The 5,497-nt window shown below is 35.3% G+C and overlaps 1 pseudogene; it reads left to right on the top strand.

Moving 5' to 3' along the window:
- Positions 1 to 4,480: 4,480 nt before the first annotated feature.
- On the top strand, positions 4,481 to 5,497 carry LOC120118911 (annotated as a pseudogene).

Raw genomic sequence — 5,497 nt, 5'->3', positions numbered from 1 at the left:
TTTTCTATAAAAACATTTCTGTTTGAAGCGACTTTCACTTTTCTACATAATGATCATCAGCAGTTCAGCACCGTTAGATTCGATTACTGGTCTCCCTGATGTAATGTAATAGATATACGACGTGTAGTCAAGCTTACATATGCAAAAAGTACTTTTCTTTTCCATGTTATATGAACTGAAGTTTACTTTACCTGAGACTCTGGACTTTGAAGCTGCTGCTTCTTCCTGTTGGTTCTTTCCCGTTTCTCTAAATTTCACAACTGAAAGAGAATGTTAAGCGAGCAAAAAGAAAACCCATCGTGAATACAATTATCACGATTGATTCTTGTCTGGGTGATGAATCTAATCACCCAATTGCTTTTGTGCTTAAGGATCTGTGTTTGTTCCGAGTCGGAAAGGACACTGTTCGGTTCAGACGCTTTGCCGGTTTGGCCTTTTCCAAAGCCAAAACTTGTACTGATATGGTCATTTTCTTGACATCTTGACCATTAATTTGGCCTCCACTGCACCACCGCTTCTCCGCCTTGGGACGCTCCAAAATGCAAACACTTGAGTTGATTTTATGTTTTTAACTTCGGATTTGTTCTGATTTAAGGTCTGATGATGAAGTAGAAATTTGATGCCAAATTATTAATGCGTTTTAATAATATTATGTTTCAGTGATTTTATTTTTAAGCTCAGTTGGTAGAGCACAAGATTCTTAACCTTGAGGTCGTGGGGTCGAGTCCCACGGAGGACATTTCATAATTATGAAGTCTCTTACGGAAACTGCTCTCAATCTGATGTTGAGGGTAGCCTACTATCTTACTTCCCCTTATTCCATACATATGAAAAAAAGGGACAGCCATTTCTGTCATTCCCAAATCCATGTAGATTGATTCTTTTTGTCCATCAGAGTTCAAAATGCTATTCAACTTCTCTTGGATTATGGATTTTGTGAAAATATTTTTTACCAAAGGACTAAAAACAGATGTTTATAGTATTTTATTGATTGTTTAAATCAAAATTTAAAATTTTGGGATTTTTCTCATTTTTCTCATTTCTTTTACTTTTTTTTTCTTTTTTACAATTTGTATCAATTTTATTGATCAATCAAACATTTTCTTTTTTAATTTTGTTTTAATCGGCGGTAACACTAATTTTAATGTTGATTACCGCCCGTCAGTTATCTTTTTTTCTTTGTTTTTTAGTTTTTTAATAAGAATAATTATGTCTTTGTGACATGTTTTTCTGCCTTTATGACACATTTATCTTTGGCTTTATGACATGTTTTTCTCTGTCTTTTGGTAGCTTACGGTTTTTTGCCGTTGTTTTCGTTTATCTTTTTTCTCAGGGTTGGATTTGATATCGCCACGACATATTAAGGGGGCGTTTATTTGTTATCGTGATGATCTTTCCTGCTTTGGGCCCTCAGATTGATTTGGATACGCGTTTTGCGTTCGTGGATAGTTTTCTCACGATGCATGACTCTGATTTGTAATTTATCGGTTATCTTTCATAGCTTCAACCTCTTTTGTAGTTCGTTTAGTGATACAATCATATTTGTTCATATCTTTATTTTATTCGAGTTTTTTGGTTAGATTTTTTTAACATTTTCCTTTTGTGGTCTTTATGTGATCTAGTGGCTAGTTTTTGTCTCAATAGTAAAAGGAAAATGTCATAATTATATTTTAGGTCTACGCTTATACTTGTAACTCTTCATTGTAATTTTAAATATTTTCTATTTTTAATAAAACTAACGACTTTCTATCAAAAAAATTTTGAGACTTCTTTTTGGCTTATATATATATATATATATTTGGTTGAAAACAGGAGAAAGGGGTCGCCTAGCTGCCCATAATATCATCTAATAACAATTCCTCGGCTTTCTTAGGGTAATTTTACATAAATATTGTTTCTTCTTGATGCTTCTACATCTGTTTGGCGATGAAAGCAGCAACACGATTAGCTTCTCTTGGTATGTGCTTTAGATCAACCACACAATTTCTCCTTAATAGTTTCTCAATGTGTTGAAGAATAGTTAGTTTCTCAAGTTTTTTTTTTTTTTGCTTATATTAATGTATAGAGATAAAAAGAATGATAAAGTGGAACACTATCTATGGCGTTAAAGACTTGAGGTGTCACCATATGATCTATTATGATATATTTAATAAATAAATAGATAAAAGTACATGTGGTAATCTTTCATCCCTAGAAGAAAATAATTAATAATCTTAAATACACACACATATATATATATATTTGTATAGAAATAAAATTCATTTATATTATATAAAATTCATTAAGTTTACATGATAATACAACAACTAAATGAATCTTAATAAAATAAATGATTAAAATTAAAAAAAAATCTATTTTATCATAAAAAATAAAAGAGAAAACGATAATTTTAAAATATAAAATTTAATTTTAATTATTTATACATATTTATCTAATGGTTATATTGATGGTGAATATGAATCCTATCTCATTTATATATTTATATTATATTGTAAAGATGATGGTGAGGGGAGTGTAATCATCAAAAGGAATGTTTGCTAAGGATACGGTGTAAGCATAGAAGCCACGTTTCAGGCCGAATACGGAATGCCAAGCGGTTTGTTCATCCTTGGAAACAGCGACGCAGCCCAACCCCACATTTTAAATTATGTGGACAGATATCATGACCTATATTCGGTAATGATCAGTTCCATGTTTATTTTATTTATTAAATTAATATGAAAGTTCGAACGATAGTAGGGATTGTTTTTTTTTTTAAATTTGAAAATTTAAGTGTTAAATATTTGATAAAAAATAATTACTATTATAATTTTATTTGATTATACAAGATTAGTCTTTGTTTAAATCGTTGATTAAATCAACGGAAGATATTCGTGATTCACATCTCAAAAATTAAATTTAAGCTTCAACATTTATGTATATGATTAATTTTATCTTAATTATTTTCTTTAAACTAAATTCGGTTCTAGATTCTTATCATAAATGATAATTAGATGGTTATTTTTTTGGATAAATGCAGAATTTTATTTATCCATAAAGCAGCTCAAGCTACCGATAAACAACAACTAAAACCAAACAAAACCACACCCCAACGACCCAGAATCCCACAATAACCGAAACTACTCCAGCTTTCACTCGTTACAAAGAGTCCTATTGATCAGACTTGGTCGATTAATGTTTTTTCCAGACAGCCTCCAACGAACAACATCTTGCACTTGGGCAACAATCCCCAGCACATAACCTTGTTTCCCTTGGAATATTCTACGGTTCCTCTCTCTCCGGACAAAATAGTTCATTGCATTCCAAGCTAATTTCAACAAGATTGAGAGAAGAGATTTACCTTTAAATCGATGAATTACCCAACTCAGTTCAAACTCTCAGTCTACCACATGCCTTTCAAGGCCACAAGCTCTCAAGATCAAAGTCCAAAACTCCCTTGAGAAAGGGAAATCAAGGAACACATGATTCCTAGTCTCCTGATCAGCTCCACACACGACACACTTCCTCAAGCTGAATACCAAAAGAAACAAGCCTATCTCTAGTAGTCAGTCTATTCAAAATGGTCATCCAAGATATCATTGAATGCCGAGGAATATGAAGACCAAACCACACCACCTTATGCCAAGGAATCTTCTCCCCCTATTCTTAACGTCACCCTAAATACTGTCGGAATCAGAATTCGGAAACTGGCCCTAAGCTTCACATCTTCCAAATCCATCTCCATCCCACTTTATGTGACAGTTTATGTATATTTCATTATTGAGCTAAAACAAATCCAAATACATTCTAATCATTTTCCAACAAAGTTCAACCATAACAACCATTCTAAAACAACATACCGATATCATCACACGTAAAATCAAAATATTGATATACCATGTGAAATCAAGGCTTAGAACTTAACTTAAAATTCAATTTCCGATTACCAATCCGACTGAAAAACACACTACTAGCCGTATTTATCGCAAAAATCTTAAATCATATAAACCCGAAAGGATTCCAATTCTATAACCCAATTTTCACTTGGAACCTACAACATGGAAACTAAATAATGAACTATGAACCTCGGTAGTGGTCTTAATGATGGATGAGTACGCATTCTAACAATACGGCATATAATGAATGCATGACCAATTGAAATTAATGTTATGCACACTTCAATGTCACTAACTCACATCTACAGCTTAGATCATTTAGGAAATTTACATGCTCTTCTATACCATAGTATCTATGTATTAATCAATTGTTCAATCTCGGTGGGGACTATAATATATCGATTGTTGATGGTAAAATTACTATCCATTTTCAAACCACAACCTTAAGGTGCTAAGTTTTTTTTCTTACAGTTTTTACCCCTGGTTTCAGTTTTTCGCGTTTGCCTGTTGCGAGGACAAATTTGTAAATGGACTATCTAATTAATTAATTCACTATTAATTACTTTGCTGTGCAAGAATCCAAGACTGAAATCTTAATACGCCCCCAGTCCAACATAATCGTTTGTCGCCAAAGCCCAAACCCACATTCTCCCCCCCAGGGAAAAAAAACCTAAACAATTCTCAGCCATGGACCATGCTGCGCCCCAAACCACCGTGATCACCACCCGAAGCACCGTCAGAAAACTTCGTGAAAGCCCCTCAGTGTCCTCCAAAATCCCATTCCAATCGCGCAAAATCCGGAAACTCGCCTCCCCCACCACCGTCCACGATCCCGTCAAATCACCTCATCAACCTTCCCTCGTCAAAATCCCTAAATCTCTAACGACGAAACCCGAAATCGACGTGGCTCTTAACCACCTCCGCACGTCGGATCCTCTCCTCGCCACTCTCATTTCAACCCACCCCCCACCGAAACTCTCTCCTTGCAACTCCGCGTCCTCTCCCTTTCCAAATCCATCATCTTCCAACAACTCGCCACCAAAGCGGCCAGCTCGATCTACACCGCTTCGTTTCGCTTTGCGGTAATGAATCCAACGTCGTTCCAAACACGGTCCTCTCTTTAACCCCACAAAAACTCAGAGAAATCGGTGTCTCAGCTCGCAAAGCAAGCTATCTCCACGATCTTTCTGATAATTTCTCAACCGGCTTCTTATCGGATACTTCCATCATCACGATGGACGATGAAACGCTGTTCCAGAGCTTGACGTCGGTGAAAGGGATCGGGCCTTGGTCGGTCCACATGTTTATGATATTTTCTCTTCACAGGCCCGATGTTCTGCCCGTGGGAGATCTTGGAGTCAGGAAAGGGGTCCAGTCTTTGTATGGGTTAAAGGAGTTGCCTAAGCCGTTGCAAATGGAGCAAATTTGTGAGAAATGGAGGCCTTTTAGATCAGTCGGCTCTTGGTATATGTGGCGGCTTCTCGAAGATAAAACTAAAGGAAATGGAAAGGTTGAAGATGATCAAAGTGGAGGCTTTTAACATTTTAATCATTATGTTTTCAAGATTCAATGTTTCAAGCATTTCTCTATTTGCTCTACTTTCTTGTATGTTTGAACTGAAT

The sequence above is a fragment of the Hibiscus syriacus genome, unplaced genomic scaffold, assembly GCF_006381635.1.
Source record: "Hibiscus syriacus cultivar Baekdansim isolate YM2019G1 unplaced genomic scaffold, ASM638163v2 tig00110330_pilon, whole genome shotgun sequence".
NCBI classification, from domain to species: domain Eukaryota; kingdom Viridiplantae; phylum Streptophyta; class Magnoliopsida; order Malvales; family Malvaceae; genus Hibiscus; species Hibiscus syriacus.
Note: the sequence above shows the minus strand (reverse complement) of the source record. Positions and strands in the feature narration are given on the sequence as shown.